A 20,197-nucleotide genomic window follows, 5' to 3' on the forward strand; every position below is an offset into this window, starting at 1 on the left:
CACCCCCGCATGGCCCTGTACACATGGGGCGATATCGCTAGGAGCGCACCCCATGCATGGCCCTGTATACATGGGGCGATATCGCTAGGAGCGCACCCCTGCATGGCCCTGTACACATGGGGCGATATCGCTAGGAGCGCACCCCCGCATGGCCCTGTATACATGGGGCGATATCGCTAGGAGCGCACCCCCGCATGGCCCTGTACACATGGGGCGATATCGCTAGGAGCGCACCCCCGCATGGCCCTGTATACATGGGGCGATATCGCTAGGAGCGCACCCCTGCATGGCCCTGTACACACAGGCCAATATCGCTAGGAGCGCACCCCTGCATGGCCCTGTACACACAGGGCGATATCGCTAGGAGCACACCCCCGCATGGCCCTGTACACATGGGGCGATATCGCTAGGAGCGCACCCCCACACCTGCCCTGTACACATGGGGCGATATCGCTAGGAGCGCACCCCCGCATGGCCCTGTACACACAGGGCGATATCGCTAGGAGCGCACCCCCGCATGGCTCTGTACACACGGGGCGATATCGCTAGGAGCGCACCCCCACACCTGCCCTGTACACATGGGGCGATATCGGTAGGAGCGCACCCCCGCATGGCCCTGTACACACGGGTCGATATCGCTAGGAGCACACCCCTGCATGGCCCTGTACACATGGGTCGATATCGCTAGGAGCGCACCCCCGCATGGCCCTGTACACATGGGGCGATATTGCTAGGAGCGCACCCCTGCATGGCCCTGTACACACAGGCCGATATCGCTAGGAGCGCACCCCCGCATGGCCCTGTACACATGGGGCGATATCGGTAGGAGCGCACCCCCGCATGGCCCTGTACGCACGGGTCGATATCGCTAGGAGCGCACCCCCGCATGGCCCTGTACACATGGGTCGATATCGCTAGGAGCGCACCCCCGCATGGCCCTGTATACATGGGGCGATATCGCTAGGAGGGCACCCCCGCACCTGCCCTGTACACACGGGGCGATATCGCTAGGAGCGCACCCCCACATGGCCCTATCGCTAGGAGCGCACCCCCGCATGGCTCTGTACACACGGGGCGATATCGCTAGGAGCGCACCCCCACACCTGCCCTGTACACTTGGGGCGATATCGCTAGGAGCGCACCCCCGCATGGCCCTGTACACATGGGTCGATATCGCTAGGAGCGCACCCCCGCATGGCCCTGTACAAATGGGGCGATATCGCTAGGAGCGCACCCCTGCATGGCCCTGTACACACAGGCCGATATCGCTAGGAGCGCACCCCCGCATGGCCCTGTACACACGGGTCGATATCGCTAGGAGCGCACCCCCGCATGGCCCTGTACACACGGGTCGATATCGCTAGGAGCGCACCCCCGCATGGCCCTGTACACATGGGTCGATATCGCTAGGAGCGCACCCCCGCATGGCCCTGTATACATGGGGCGATATCGCTAGGAGCGCACCCCTGCATGGCCCTGTACACATGGGGCGATATCACTAGGAGGGCACCCCCGCACCTGCCCTGTACACACGGGGCGATATCGCTAGGAGCGCACCCCTGCATGGCCCTGTACACACAGGCCGATATCGCTAGGAGCGCACCCCCGCATGGCCCTGTACACACGGGTCGATATCGCTAGGAGCGCACCCCCGCATGGCCCTGTACACACGGGTCGATATCGCTAGGAGCGCACCCCCGCATGGCCCTGTACACATGGGGCGATATCGCTAGGAGCGCACCCCTGCATGGCCCTGTACACATGGGGCGATATCGCTAGGAGCGCACCCCCGCATGGCCCTGTACACATGGGGCGATATCGCTAGGAGCGCACCCCTGCATGGCCCTGTACACATGGGGCGATATCGCTAGGAGCGCACCCCCGCATGGCCCTGTACACACGGGCCGATATCGCTAGCAGCGCACCCCCACATGGCCCTATCGCTAGGAGCGCACCCCCGCATGGCTCTGTACACACGGGGCGATATCGCTAGGAGCGCACCCCCACACCTGCCCTGTACACTTGGGGCGATATCACTAGGAGCGCACCCCTGCATGGCCCTGTACACACAGGCCGATATCGCTAGGAGCGCACCCCCGCATGGCCCTGTACACACGGGTCGATATCGCTAGGAGCGCACCCCCGCATGGCCCTGTACACATGGGTCGATATCGCTGGGAGCGCACCCCCGCATGGCCCTGTACACACGGGGCGATATCGCTAGGAGCGCACCCCCGCATGGCCCTGTACACACAGGCCGATATCACTAGGAGCGCACCCCCGCATGGCCCTGTACACATGGGGCGATATCGCTAGGAGCACACCCCTGCATGGCCCTGTACACATGGGGCGATATCGCTAGGAACGCATCCCCGCATTACACCCTGTACTGCTCGCTGGAGCGCACCTCCACACCCCCCCTGTACTGCTCGCTGGAGCGCACCCCCCCCCCCCCCGTACTGCTCCCTGGAGCGCACCCCCCTGTACTGCTCGCTGGAGCGCACCCCCACACCAGCCCTGTACTGCTCGCTGGAGTGCACCCCCACACCAGCCCTGTACTGCTCGCTGGAGTGCACCCCCCTATACTGCTCGCTGGAGCGCACCCCCACACTGGCCCTATACTGCTCCCTGGAGTGCACCCCCCCTGTACTGCTCACTGGAGCGCACTCCCGCGCCGGCCCTGAACTGCTCGCTGGAGCGCACCCCCACACCGGCCCTGTACTACTCGCTGGAGCGCATTCCTTCCATTAGGACTAGAAGTTGATGGTCGCTGATGAAAACGGTGAATGATGCGATTTGGTCGCTGAGTGATATTAACCCCATTTATCCCTTCCTACACCATTATATGGAACTTTAGCAATTGGCAACACTTAGAACAACCCTTTACTAAGGTGAGAGTGTGGGATGTTGCCAATAGCAACCAGTCACATTCTAGCAGCTACTATCCTCCAGAAGGTGCCAGGTGAGAGAGAAGTAGAATCCCAACAAGTCACTCTTATAACTCACTCCTTAGTAAATTTACCCGTAAAGCCCCCCATATACTTGTCTGGCCCGATTTACCTTTGTTTCCCCCAAAAGCTCCCCGGGACACTCACATAGGTGTGTGTTTGTGTGTGTGGGGGGGGGCGCGACACTCACTGCCACCCAGAGAAGATGCCGGGGAAGTTGAATGTTCAAATGAATGGACGGCCGCTGATTGGCTGAGAACACTCTCAGCCAATCAGCAGCCATCCAATTGATTTTAATGAGAATTTTGGTAGTGGTGGGCGGGCAGATTTCAGAACTCTGATTCAAATAAAAGGGGAGCTGCTGATTGGCCCTTTACAGACACAGGACACTACACCCCAATATGTCCTGACCGCCGGCTATAATACATCTATTACACCCTATACAGACACAGGACACTACACCCCAACATGTCCTGACCGCTGGCCATAATACATCTATTACACCCTATACAGACACAGGACACTACACCCCAACATGTCCTGACCGCCGGCCATAATACATCTATTACACCCTATACAGACATAGGACACTACACCCTAACATGTCCTGACCGCCGACCATAATACATCTATTACACCGTATACAGACATAGGACACTACACCCCCAACGTGTCCTGACCGCTGGCCATAATACATCTATTACACAGTATACAGACATAGGACACTACACCCCAACATGTCCTGTGTACTGGCCATAATACATATATTACACCCCATACAGACATAGGACACTACACCCCAACATGTCCTGACCACTGACCATAATACATCTATTACACCCCATACAGACATAGGACACTACACCCCAACATGTCCTGACCGCTGGCCATAATACATCTATTACACCTATACAGACATAGGACACTACACCCCAACATGTCCTGACCACTGGCCATAATACATCTATTACACCCTATACAGACATAGGACACTACACCCCCAACATGTCCTGACCGCCGGCCATAATACATCTATTACACCCTATACAGACACAGGACACTACACCCCAACATGTCCTGACCGCTGGCCATAATACATCTATTACACCCTATACAGACACAGGACACTACACCCCAACATGTCCTGACCGCCGGCCATAATACATCTATTACACCCTATACAGACATAGGACACTACACCCCAACATGTCCTGACCATAATACATCTATTACACCCTATACAGACATAGGACACTACACCCCAACATGTCCTGACCATAATACATCTATTACACCCTATACAGACACAGGACACTACACCCCAACATGTCCTGACCATAATACATCTATTACACCCTATACAGACATTGGACACTACACCCCAACATGTCCTGACCACTGACCATAATACATCTATTACACCCTATACAGACATAGGACACTACACCCCAACATGTCCTGACCATAATACATCTATTATACCCTATACAGACATAGGACACTACACCCCCAACATGTACTGACCACTGGCCATAATACATCTATTACACCCTATACAGACATAGGACACTACACCCCAACATGTCCTGACCATAATACATCTATTACACCCTATACAGACATAGGACACTACACCCCAACATGTCCTGACCGCTGGCCATAATACATCTATTACATCCTATACAGACATAGGACACTACACCCCAACATGTCCTGACCGCCGGCCATAATACATCTATTACACCCTATACAGACATAGGACACTACACCCCAACATGTCCTGACCGCTGACCATAATACATCTATTACACCCTATACAGACATAGGACACTACACCCCAACATGTCCTGACCGCCGGACATAAAACATCTATTACACCCTATACAGACATAGGACACTACACCCCAACATGTCCTGACCACTGGCCATAATACATCTATTACACCCTATACAGACATAGGACACTACACCCCAACATGTCCTGACCGCTGGCCATAATACATCTATCACACCCTATACAGACATAGGACACTACACCCCAACATGTCCTGACCGCTGACCATAATACATCTATCACACCCTATACAGACATAGGACACTATACCCCAACATGTCCTGACCACTGGCCATAATACATCTATTACACCCTATACTGACATAGGACACTACACCCCCAACATGTCCTGACCTCTGGCCATAATACATCTATTACACCCTATACAGACGTAGGACACTTCACCCCAAAATGTCCTGACCGCCGGCCATAATACATCTATTACACCCTATACAGACATAGGACACTACACCCCAACATGTCCTGACCGCCGGCCATAATACATCGATTACACCCTATACTGACATAGGACACTACACCCCCAACATGTCCTGACCGCTGACCATAATACATCTATTACACCCTATACAGACATAGGACACTACACCCCCAACATGTCCTGACCATAATACATCTATTACACCCTATACAGACATAGGACACTACACCCCAACATGTCCTGACCATAATACATCTATTACACCCTATACAGACATGGGACACTACACCCCAACATGTCCTGACCACTGGCCATAATACATCTATTACACCCTATACAGACATTGGACACTCCGCCTCCAACATGTCCTGACCGCCGGCCATAATACATCTATTACACCCTATACAGACATAGGACACTACACCCCAACACGTCCTGACCGCTGGCCATAATACATCTATTACACCCTATACAGACATAGGACACTACACCCCAACATGTCCTGACCGCCGGCCATAATACATCTATTACACCCTATACAGACATAGGACACTACACCCCAACATGTCCTGACCACTGGCCATAATACATCTATTACACCCTATACAGACATAGGACACTACACCCCAACATGTCCTGACCACTGGCCATAATACATCTATTACACCCTATACAGACATAGGACACTACACCCCCAACATGTCCTGACCGCTGGCCATAATACATCTATTACACCCTATACAGACATAGGACACTACACCCCAACATGTCCTGACCATAATACATCTATTACACCCTATACAGACATAGGACACTACACCCCAACATGTCCTGACCACTGGCCATAATACATCTATTACACCCTATACAGACATAGGACACTACACCCCCAACATGTCCTGACCGCTGGCCATAATACATCTATTACACCCTATACAGACATAGGACACTACACCCCAACATGTCCTGACCATAATACATCTATTACACCCTATACAGACATAGGACACTACACCCCAACATGTCCTGACCGCTGACCATAATACATCTATTACACCCTATACAGACATTGGACACTACACCCCAACATGTCCTGACCGCCGGCCATAATACATCTATTACACCCTATACAGACATAGGACACTACACCCCAACACGTCCTGACCGCTGGCCATAATACATCTATTACACCCTATACAGACATAGGACACTACACCCCAACATGTCCTGACCGCCGGCCATAATACATCTATTACACCCTATACAGACATAGGACACTACACCCCAACATGTCCTGACCACTGGCCATAATACATCTATTACACCCTATACAGACATAGGACACTACACCCCAACATGTCCTGACCACTGGCCATAATACATCTATTACACCCTATACAGACATAGGACACTACACCCCCAACATGTCCTGACCGCTGGCCATAATACATCTATTACACCCTATACAGACATAGGACACTACACCCCAACATGTCCTGACCATAATACATCTATTACACCCTATACAGACATAGGACACTACACCCCAACATGTCCTGACCGCTGACCATAATACATCTATTACACCCTATACAGACATTGGACACTACACCCCAACATGTCCTGACCGCCGGCCATAATACATCTATTACACCCTATACAGACATAGGACACTACACCCCAACATGTCCTGACCATAATACATCTATTACACCCTATACAGACATAGGACACTACACCCCAACATGTCCTGACCATAATACATCTATTACACCCTATACAGACATTGGACACTACACCCCAACATGTCCTGACCGCTGGCCATAATACATCTATTACACCCTATACAGACATAGGACACTACACCCCAACATGTCCTGACCACTGGCCATAATACATCTATTACACCCTATACAGACATAGGACACTACACCCCAACATGTCCTGACCACTGGCCATAATACATCTATTACACCCTATACTGACATAGGACACTACACCCCAACATGTCCTGACCATAATACATCTATTACACCCTATACAGACATTGGACACTACACCCCAACATGTCCTGACCGCCGGCCATAATACATCTATTACACCCTATACAGACATAGGACACTACACCCCAACATGTCCTGACCATAATACATCTATTACACCCTATACAGACATTGGACACTACACCCCAACATGTCCTGACCGCCGGCCATAATACATCTATTACACCCTATACAGACATAGGACACTACACCCCAACATGTCCTGACCACTGGCCATAATACATCTATTACACCCTATACAGACATTGGACACTACACCCCAACATGTCCTGACCGCCGGCCATAATACATCTATTACACCCTATACAGACATAGGACACTACACCCCAACATGTCCTGACCATAATACATCTATTACACCCTATACAGACATTGGACACTACACCCCAACATGTCCTGACCGCTGACCATAATACATCTATTACACCCTATACAGACATAGGACACTACACCCCAACATGTCCTGACCGCCGGCCATAATACATCTATTACACCCTATACAGACGTAGGACACTACACCCCAACATGTCCTGACCGCTGGCCATAATACATCTATTACACCCTATACAGACGTAGGACACTACACCCCAACATGTCCTGACCGCTGGCCATAATACATCTATTACACCCTATACAGACATAGGACACTACACCCCAGCATGTCCTGACCATAATACATCTATTACACCCTATACAGACCTAGGACACTACACCCCAACATGTCCTGACCGCCGGCCATAATACATCTATTACACCCTATACAGACATAGGACACTACACCCCAACATGTCCTGACCGCTGGCCATAATACATCTATTACACCCTATACAGACATAGGACACTATACCCCAACATGTCCTGACCGCCGACCATAATACATCTATTACACCCTATACAGACAGAGGACACTACACCCCAACATGTCCTGACCACCGGCCATAATACATCTATTACACCCTATACAGACATAGGACACTACACCCCAACATGTCCTGACCGCCGGCCATAATACATCTATTACACCCTATACAGACATAGGACACTACACCCCAACATGTCCTGACAGCTGCCCATAATACATCTATTACACCCTATACAGACATAGGACACTACACCCCAACATGTCCTGACCGCTGGCCATAATACATCTATTACACCCTATACAGACGTAGGACACTACACCCCAACATGTCCTGACCATAATACATCTATTACACCCTATACAGACATAGGACACTACACCCCAACATGTCCTGACCGCCGGCCATAATACATCTATTACACCCTATACAGACATAGGACACTACAACCCAACATGTCCTGACCGCTGGCCATAATACATCTGTTACACCCTGTACAGACATAGGACACTACACCCCAACATGTCCTGACCGCCGACCATAATACATCTATTACACCCTATACAGACATAGGACACTACACCCCAACATGTCCTGACCACTGGCCATATTACATCTATTACACCCTATACAGACATAGGACACTACACCCCAACATGTCCTGACCATAATACATCTATTACACCCTATACAGACATTGGACACTACACCCCAACATGTCCTGACCACTGACCATAATACATCTATTACACCCTATACAGACATAGGACACTACAACCCAACATGTCCTGACCGCTGGCCATAATACATCTGTTACACCCTGTACAGACATAGGACACTACACCCCAACATGTCCTGACCGCCGACCATAATACATCTATTACACCCTATACAGACATAGGACACTACACCCCAACATGTCCTGACCACTGGCCATAATACATCTATTACACCCTATACAGACATAGGACACTACACCCCAACATGTCCTGACCATAATACATCTATTACACCCTATACAGACATTGGACACTACACCCCAACATGTCCTGACCACTGACCATAATACATCTATTACACCCTATACAGACATAGGACACTACACCCCCAACATGTACTGACCACTGGCCATAATACATCTATTACACCCTATACAGACATAGGACACTACACCCCAACATGTCCTGACCGCCGGCCATAATACATCTATTACACCCTATACAGACATAGGACACTACACCCCAACATGTCCTGACCGCTGGCCATAATACATCTATTACACCCTATACAGACATAGGACACTATACCCCCAACATGTCCTGACCGCTGGACATAATACATCTATTACACCCTATACAGACATAGGACACTGCACCCCAACATGTCCTGACCGCTGCCCATAATACATCTATTACACCCTATACAGACATAGGACACTACACCCCAACATGTCCTGACCGCTGGCCATAATACATCTATTACACCCTATACAGACGTAGGACACTACACCCCAACATGTCCTGACCATAATACATCTATTACACCCTATACAGACATAGGACACTACACCCCAACATGTCCTGACCATAATACATCTATTACACCCTATACAGACATAGGACACTACACCCCAACATGTCCTGACCATAATACATCTATTACACCCTATACAGACATAGGACACTACACCCCAACATGTCCTGGCCATAATACATCTATTACACCCTATACAGACATAGGACACTACACCCCAACATGTCCTGACCGCTGGCCATAATACATCTATTACACCCTATACAGACAGAGGACACTACACCCCAACATGTCCTGACCGCCGGCCATAATACATCGATTACACCCTATACTGACATAGGACACTACACCCCAACATGTCCTGACCACTGGCCATAATACATCTATTACACCGTATACAGACATAGGACACTACACCCCAACATGTCCTGACCGCTGGCCATAATACATCTATTACACCCTATACAGACATAGGACACTACACCCCCAACATGTCCTGACCGCTGGCCATAATACATCTATTACACCCTATACAGACATAGGACACTACACCCCAACATGTCCTGACCACTGACCATAATACATCTATTACACCCTATACAGACATAGGACACTACACCCCCAACATGTCCTGACCACTGGCCATAATACATCTATTACACCCTATACAGACATAGGACACTACACCCCAACATGTCCTGACCACTGGCCATAATACATCTATTACACCCTATACAGACATAAGACACTACACCCCAACATGTCCTGACCACTGGCCATAATACATCTATTACACCCTACAGTATACAGACATAGGACACTACACCCCAACATGTCCTGACCGCCGGCCATAATACATCTATTACACCCTATACAGACATAGGACACTACACCCCAACATGTCCTGACCGCTGACCATAATACATCTATTACACCCTATACAGACATAGGACACTACACCCCAACATGTCCTGACCATAATACATCTATTACACTGTATACAGACATAGGACACTACACCCCAACATGTCCTGACCGCCGGCCATAATACATCTATTACACCCTATACAGACATAGGACACTACACCCCAACATGTCCTGACCATAATACATCTATTACACTGTATACAGACATAGGACACTACACCCCCAACATGTCCTGACCGCCGGCCATAATACATCTATTACACCCTATACAGACATAGGACACTACACCCCAACATGTCCTGACCGCCGGCCATATTACATCTATTACACCCTATACAGACATAGGACACTACACCCCAACATGACCTGACCGCCGGCCATAATACATCGATTACACCCTATACTGACATAGGACACTACACCCCAACATGTCCTGACCGCCGGCCATAATACATCTATTACACCCTATACAGACATAGGACACTACACCCCAACATGTCCTGACCATAATACATCTATTACACCCTATACAGACCTAGGACACTACACCCCAACATGTCCTGACCGCCGGCCATAATACATCTATTACACCCTATACAGACATAGGACACTACACCCCAACATGTCCTGACAGCTGGCCATAATACATCTATTACACCCTATACAGACATAGGACACTACACCCCAACATGTCCTGACCATAATACATCTATTACACCCTATACAGACATAGGACACTACACCCCAACATGTCCTGACCATAATACATCTATTACACCCTATACAGACATTGGACACTACACCCCAACATGTCCTGACCGCTGGCCATAATACATCTATTACACCCTATACAGACATAGGACACTACACCCCAACATGTCCTGACCGCCGGCCATAATACATCTATTACACCCTATACAGACATAGGACACTACACCCCAACATGTCCTGACCACCGACCATAATACATCTATTACACCCTATACAGACATAGGACACTACACCCCCAACATGTCCTGACCGCTGACCATAATACATCTATTACACCCTATACAGACATAGGACACTACACCCCCAACATGTCCTGACCGCTGGCCATAATACATCTATTGCACCCTATACAGACATAGGACACTACACCCCAACATGTCCTGACCGCTGCCCATAATACATCTATTACACCCTATACAGGCATAGGACACTACACCCAGGGCCGGCGCCACCACTAGGCAAATCTAGGCATTTGCCTAGGGCGCCGGTCACTGGAGGGCGGCATTTTGCCCCCCCCCCCCCCCCCGTGCCGCCCGGGTACCTGTCCTGCGGCGCTGTGTATTTAAAGCTGGCGGCGGAGGCAGCGGGGGGCCCTGCAGTCCATTAGAAATAACGAGCGCTATCCGTCGGGCTATGCGGAAGCGCTTCTGTTGTGAAAACACTGGAAGCACGGCGCACGCTGATCTTAGCCAATCAGCGTGCTGCCAGTGTTTTCACAACAGAAGCGCTTCCGCATAGCCCGGCGGATAGCTCTTGTTATTTCTAATGGACTGCGTCGACCCCTGCTGCCTCCGCCGCCAGCTTTACATACACAGCGCCGCAGGACAGGTACCCCCCTCCCCCAGACAGCGCCGCAGGACAGCCCCCCCCTCCCCCGGCACCGGGGCGCCCCCACCCCGACTCGCCTGGGGCGCTCCGGTGCCTTGCACCGGCCCTGACTACACCCCAACATGTCCTGACCGCTGGCCATAATACATCTATTACACCCTATACAGGCATAGGACACTACACCCCAACATGTCCTGACCGCTGGTCATAATACATCTATTACACCCTATACAGACATAGGACACTACACCCCAACATGTCCTGACCGCTGGTCATAATACATCTATTACACCCTATACAGACATAGGACACTACACCCCAACATGTCCTGACCGCCGGACATAATACATCTATCACACCCTATACAGACATAGGACACTACACCCCAACATGTCCTGACCGCTGACCATAATACATCTATCACACCCTATACAGACATACTGTAGGACACTATACCCCAACATGTCCTGACCACTGGCCATAATACATCTATTACACCCTATACAGACATAGGACACTACACCCCCAACATGACCTGACCGCCGGCCATATTACATCTATTACACCCTATACAGACATAGGACACTACACCCCCAACATGACCTGACCGCCGGCCATATTACATCTATTACACCCTATACAGACATTGGACACTACACCCCAACATGACCTGACCGCCGGCCATAATACATCTATTACACCCTATACAGACATAGGACACTACACCCCAACATGTCCTGACCGCTGGCCATAATACATCTATTACACCCTATACCAGGGTTGCCTACTTGACCCTCTCCAGGAGGACACAATGCTCTGTTCCTGGGCTTCCCTGGTAATGTATGATTGCCAGCACCTGTGGTGACACCTTTCTTATCAGTTACCTAGCTTCTCACAGGTGCTGGCAATCCTACATTATCCATAACTCCCAGCATGCCCCTCTCCAGGATTACACAATGCTCTGCTCCTGGGCTTCCCTGGTAATGTATGATTGCCAGCACCTGTGGTGACACCTTTCTTATCAGTTACCTAGCTCCCCACAGGTGCTGGTAATCATACATTATCCATACCTCCCAGCATGCACCTCTCCAGGAGGACACGATGCTCTGTTCCTGGGCTTCCCTGGTAATGTAGGATTGCCAGCACCTGTGGTGACACCTTTCTTATCAGTTACCCAGCTCCTCACAGGTGCTGGCAGACCTACATTATCCATACCTCCCAGCATGCCCCTCTCCAGGAGGACACAATGCTCTGTTCCTGGGCTTCCCTGGTAATGTAGGATTGCCAGCACCTGTGGTGACACCTTTCTTATCAGTTACCTAGCTCCCCACAGGTGCTGGCAATCATACATTATCCATACCTCCCAGCATGCCCCTCTCCAGGAGGACACAATGCTCTGTTCCTGGGCTTCCCTGGTAATGTATGATTGCCAGCACCTGTGGTGACACCTTTCTTATCAGTTACCTAGCTCCCCACAGGTGCTGGCAATCCTACATTATCCATACCTCCCAGCATGCCCATCTCCAGGAGGACACAATGCTCTGTTCCTGGGCTTCCCTGGTAATGTAGGATTGCCAGCACCTGTGGTGACACCTTTCTTATCAGTTACCCAGCTCCTCACAGGTGCTGGCAATCCTACATTATTCATACCTCCCAGCAAACCCCTCTCCAGGAGGACACAATGCTCTGGGCTTCCCTGGTAATGTAGGATTGCCAGCACCTGTGGGGAGCTGGGTAACTGATAAGAAAGGTGTCACCACAGGTGCTGGCAATCCTACATTACCAGGGAAGCCCAGGAACAGAGCATTGTGTCCTCCTGGAGAGGGGCATGCTGGGAGGTATGGATAATATATGATTGCCAGCACCTGTGGGGAGCTAGGTAACTGATAAGAAAGGTGTCACTACAGGTGCTGGCAATCCTACATTGGAGAGGGTCAGGTATGTAGGACCCCTGCCTTATTACCTGCATAGTGGGCTAGTTCCAGGCCCGGTCCCCATGCAGCACAGAGGTAGTCAGGATACTGGAACAGGTACAGATAGTTGCAGGGGCAGGTCTGAGGCTGTGATCTGAGCACATGGACAGACACCAGCAGCAGTAGACTGAATACATGTGTGCAGGTGAGGAGAGGATGAGCCACACAAGGGAAGACACGAAAAACAGGTTTTAGGAGAATGGTGACACTCACACATTAATGGTTCGGAGACACTGGGATAAGCCAGAGATCAAACATTCTGCTGTCTCCTGTTCCTCAGCCTCTCTGTGATTATTGTGATTGGGGTCAGGAGCCACCAGACAGTAATAAGTATTCGTTAACCCTTTATGAACGATTGCATGTTTCTGATGCATTACAGGGGTGACACTAGTAGTAGACAAAAGAGGAACAAGGTAACCCCCAAAATTAGTCCTAATTCAGCATCATTTGCAACTGTAATATGTATCGCAATGAGAGATTATAGGGACACTGCGCATGCGTACACACCATCGATGTAATGGTTAGCATTACTCAACTGAGGAAGCCGCTGATGTGGTTTACATAGGCGGAGAAACGCGCTTTGAACGATCTTCTCCAGATTATTGCTGGTTAAAAAGTCCGCTGGCTAAGAGTCTCCATTGTGGCTTGCTGGAGTCCTGCAATCCTGTTATTCACCATCATTCATTTGGATTACAAATACGTGACCAAGGACTATCCACCAAGAGCGGGACAGGTAACTATAAGGTGGCATTATTCCACTATACCTATGTTAAAGGTGTTACAAGAGCCATTTCGGTACTTATGTATTATCTGGGCTCCCATGTTAAATGCACCCCATTTTTTCATACCCCTACTATCCAAATACGCATGGAGTTGATTTTATATAGTGTGGCGAGCGCATGCGGTCTCATAAGAAAAATGGGAGCCCAGATATTACATAAGTACCGCCATTTCTAGCCTCACAGCCTCAGTAATTTAAAATGACTTTTAAGTGTTATTTGTTGTAAGTCTTGTCTGTCTTGTGTATATCCATGTAAAAAGTGCACTTTCATGTATTTAAATTTGTTCTATGTATTTTTTACAAATAAAATATAAATTTATATGGTTATATTGGTATTTGTGTGATTGAGCACAGCAGCGCCCCTTAAACAGACTTTGTGGCTGTTTGCCACTTAAGGCCCCCATACACTATACGATTTTGGGACGATTTCATCCGATTTCGGCACTTTGGGCCGATAACCAGATGAAATCGCCCCAAAATCGCAGGTGTGTGATGTATGATCCGATCCGATGCGCGGTCCCGTGCGCATCGGACCGGATCAGGGAGGTCGGACGGTCAGCACATAAGATCATCCGACCTCCCTGTATGCTATGCATATGCCTGCCCACCTGTCAGGCATATGCATGCAGACACCGGGGGGCGGGGGGGCGGGGGGGCGGGGGAGCACGGCGGGCAGACACACTGACCTGGCCGGCTGTGATCACAGATAGCAGCGGCAGTAGTGGGGGCGGGCGGCGGCAGTAGTGGGGGCGGGCGGCAGCTCACAAATAAGTTCCCGGCGGGTGATGCTGACCTGGCCGGCATGCTGTGGTCTCAAATACAGTAGTAGCGCTGCCGCTGCGGGACGCACAGCGGCGGCTATTAGATTTTCAAAATAGCTGTCAAATGACCGGCCGTTCTGTGATTGGCTGAGAGAGCTACTACTGCCGCCGCCCGTCCCCACTACTGCCGACGCCCGCCCCCACTACTGCCGACGCCCGCCCCCACTACTGCCGCTGCCCGCCCCACTGCTCCTCACCGCCCTGCAGCTCCCCATTTGTTTTACATGTGATAAATCGCATGCGATTTATCACATGTAAAATCTGGCTCATCAAGTGCCAAATTTTATGTGAGCCTCCCGGGGAGCTGCCGGGCGGCTCACAGGAGAATTGGGTCCGACTTGTCCTAAGGACAAGTCGGCCTAATGTATGGGGGCCTTTAGACTGTTACACTCCGATTGTCTGCAATTTAGAGGTACACACCCTCTTAATTGGGGCTGCAGCATTGCCCAATCAATTAGATAACTGTGTTTCTGCCTGGGTTATTGTACATTTTGGTATAAACCTGATTATTCTAGTGCAGTGCATTTACTGTCCAGCGCTTTTGGGTGACTATTGTCACATTTTCTGGTTTTCAATTACATATTAGGCCACATAAAGATACCATAATACCAATTACATATTAAGCCACACACTGTTATGCCAATTACCTATTACATCCCACACTATAATGCCCATGACATATTACGCCCCACACTGAATTGCCTATTACACATTATGCCATATGCTGTAATGCCCATTACACATTATTCCACACTTAGCAATGCCCATTACACAGTATGCCACACATCAAATTACCCATTACACCACACTTATATGGTGTATAAATGTGTACATTACATATTATACCATGCACCATATTGCTCATTACACATTATGCCACACACCATAATGCCCATTACTTATTATGCCATATAAGTGCGCTTACCTACATGCTCGTTGTCAGGAGTTACATGTTCGATGCCAGGGTTTACATGCTCCATGCCAGGGGGTTACGTGCCCCTTCACACGGGCGTGGGGGGGAGTTTGCATGCTCATTGCCATAGGGACTACATGCCTGTTGCCCAAGGGGTTACATGCTCATTGTCTGGGAGCGATTACATGCTCGTTACCCACATATAAAGCCCCCCTTAGTTCTACATCCATAATGCCCAGCATAGTGCCACATGCATAATGCCCCTGTAGTGCCACACACATAATGCTGACCCTTTGGTGCCACACACAATGCCCCAATAGTGCCACATACATACTGCCCACCAAAGTGCCATACACATAATGCTGACCCTTTTGTGCCACACACAATGCCCCAATAGTGCGACATACATACTACCCCCATAGTGCCACACATATATGCCCCTGTAGTGCCACATACTTAATGCCCCCTGTAGTTCCATACACATATAATGCCCCCATTTTGCTATATACTCAGTGTCATGTGTATATGACAGAACTGCCTGGAGCCTGCCACTGTGTGGGCCGGGGACAAAGCTGCTGCTGCCAGGCAGAGGAGGGGAGGGGGCGCCGGGGGAAGGAGCTTTGCTGATGAGGCCGGAGCGCTGCTGCAGGTGACCCCTGTCTGAGGTCCATGGTGCTCCTGGTTAGTAGGTGGGGGAGGAGGAGTGAGGAGCACTGCCGCAGGTGACCCCCGTCTCCCTGTTTATGGAGCCGCTGGCGGTGGGGCGCCCAGCGCATAGATGCAGGTCCTAGCGCCGGAGGAAACTGCTTCCGGTGACAGGCAGCCGCGGGCAGCTCCACACTGCTGCTGGCAGGGGAGGTTAGTGCTGCATTCGTGCGGGGGGTGCCAGTCATTAGGAGGTGCCTGTGCACCCCTGGCACCCCCCGTGCGCACGCCTATGCTGGTAGGTTAATTGGCTCCCAGAAAAATCAACCCTAGAACGTCTGTGTGTGCATGTGGTAGATCAGTGGTTCTCAAACTCGGTCCTCAGAACCCCACGTTTTCCAGGTCATCTGGCAGGTGCACAGGTGTAATCATTACTCACTGACACGTTTTAAAAGAGCCACAAGTGGATCTAATTATCTCACTTGCAATTCTGTGTGGAAAACGGCAAAACATGCTCCGTGTGGGGTCCTAAGGACTGAGCTCCAGAACCTGTAGAATTACTCAGCTCTGCGATGGCCCTGGGGAGATTGGGACTAGGGTGACCAACTTATCCCTTTAATCCGGGACACACATTAATTACACAGGTTCTGTGGCTGGCTTTCACCTGGTTTTAAACTGCCACAGAACCTGTGTAATTAATATGTGTCCCGGATTAAAGGGATGAGTTGGTCACCCTAGCTGACATCAACGTCCTGGAGCCGCCTACAAATGCCGTCTGGCTGACAATCTTGTCGTGAATGCCCAGTGATGATCATTGGCTTTGTTCTCAGGGAGATCTCACCCATGCTTACTATGAACTGTGTGGGGCTGAATCAGGCCCAGTGTCCAGGAACTGCTAGAATGTCACAGGAGTATAGATATCCTGGAACTGGGTGCTCACTGCCTTAAATATTTTGCCCTATAGGCCTATACGATGACAGGCTCCTTGGGTCAGCTGATGCTAGAGCAGCTTCTGGTTGGTGATCAGAGAGTCAGCTGACAGGAATAAAGATGGCGGCACCCATACTCCCCAATATGACAGATGACCATAGAGATGTCTGGCATAGCGCAGGTCTCCCTAAGGCTAGGAAGCAGCAATGCCACATCAGGTGATGGGGCCTGGAAGCCAATGTGTGACAGTAGCCCTGGCAAAGAAATGCACCACACCATGGGGAGATGTACTATGCCTTGTAGAGAGATAAATTGGAGAGGGGTAAACCATCAGTCAACCAGCTCCAAACTGCCATTTTCAAACCCAGCCTGTAACGTGGCATTTAGGGGCAGATTGGCTGCTACTTTATCTCTTTACCACTCTTCTGGTCTTAGTCATACCTCCCAACTGTCACGATTACAGTGGGACAGTCCCGATTTCGGGTCCTGTCCCGCTGTCCCACCCGCGGCAGGCATTGTCCCGCTGCGGGGGGTGGCAGTTGGGAGACCCCCCAATCTAATAGTATAGATGCTGTGCGCATGCGCACAGCGTCTATTCTCGTATGAAAATGAGGTTGCGGCTAATTAGCATAAGCCGCACCCTCATTTGCATACGCCCCACCCCCTTGTGTCCCTATTTCATCAGAAATTGGGAGGTATGTCTTAGTACATAAAACCCTTTATCTCTCCCCACATTATTTATCTCCAAAGCTCATCGCACAGAGCTTCTGATTCTATGCTGTCCCAGCCGAGTGCGGCGATCTGTAGAGGAAGGACTTTTAGCAGTACCTAGACTCTCCCGTAATTTATCGGGTGCCGGATGACCTCATGACAGTCGAGAACCTGACTAACCGAGGCTACTCTCCCTTGTGGGGGGGTCCATGACCCGCATAGAGGGAGAATAGAACCTGTGCTGAGCCACCGAGCCTGCAGCGTTGTGAGCGAAGCGTAAGGGGCTCCGATGCGTACAGTACTGACCGTCTGAATCCTGACTGTCGGTCCGCTATACCACATACAATCCATCTGGGGGTCCAGCATTTAGCATTATGGCTCCGTCTCTCTGGAACTCACTTCCCCACAGAGTTCGAGAGGCCCCCACACTAGAATCCTTCAAGCTTTCCGTAATTTCCTTAAGTATAAGATTATGAAAAGCTTTTCTGTACTTCATTGTTCCTGTACTGTATTATATTCATTCTATCTGTTAAGCGCCTGGAGTCCTATTGTAGAGAGCGCTATATAAATAATGGTATTATTATTATTAGCAGGTGGAAAGATGCAGCGCGGGCAGGGTGAGAGTGGTAAGAAGGGGGCGACATTACAGTACCAGATGGAGGAGTACTTCTGAATCACCCATAAAAGCCACCAGAGACACACTACAGCTTGTGATCACCCAGGTGGCTCTCGGTGGGTATTGTGATCAGACCTGGCGAACATAGCACTGCGCTTTATACTGACATCGGACATAGGGAAGCCAATCCCGGTGCATATTTTCAATCCCGGGATTGGCTTTCCTAATAAAAAAAATGGCATGGCCGCCCCACATTTACTTACATTTGCGGGTGCGGCCGGGTTGCTGCGTGGGCAGCTTCATACTGCCGGGAGCCGGGTTGCTGGGTGGAGGGGCGGGTGGTTCATACTGCTGGCTGGGTGGGCGGCTTCATACTGCCGGGCATGACCTCTGCCTGTCTGCGTGACCTCTGATCTCGTCATGCCGAGAGGTCACGCTGCTCTGTGCTGCTCTGCCGGGTACGGGATCACCCCATCCAGGCTCAGATCCCCCCCATCCAGGCTCAGATCCCCCCCATCCAGGCTCAGGTCACCCCCATCCAGGCTCAGGTCACCCCCATCCAGGCTCAGGTCACCCCCATCCAGGCTCAGATACACCCCATCCA

The sequence above is a fragment of the Crinia signifera genome, chromosome 8, assembly GCF_055691185.1.
Source record: "Crinia signifera chromosome 8, ASM5569118v1, whole genome shotgun sequence".
Lineage (NCBI taxonomy): Eukaryota > Metazoa > Chordata > Amphibia > Anura > Myobatrachidae > Crinia > Crinia signifera.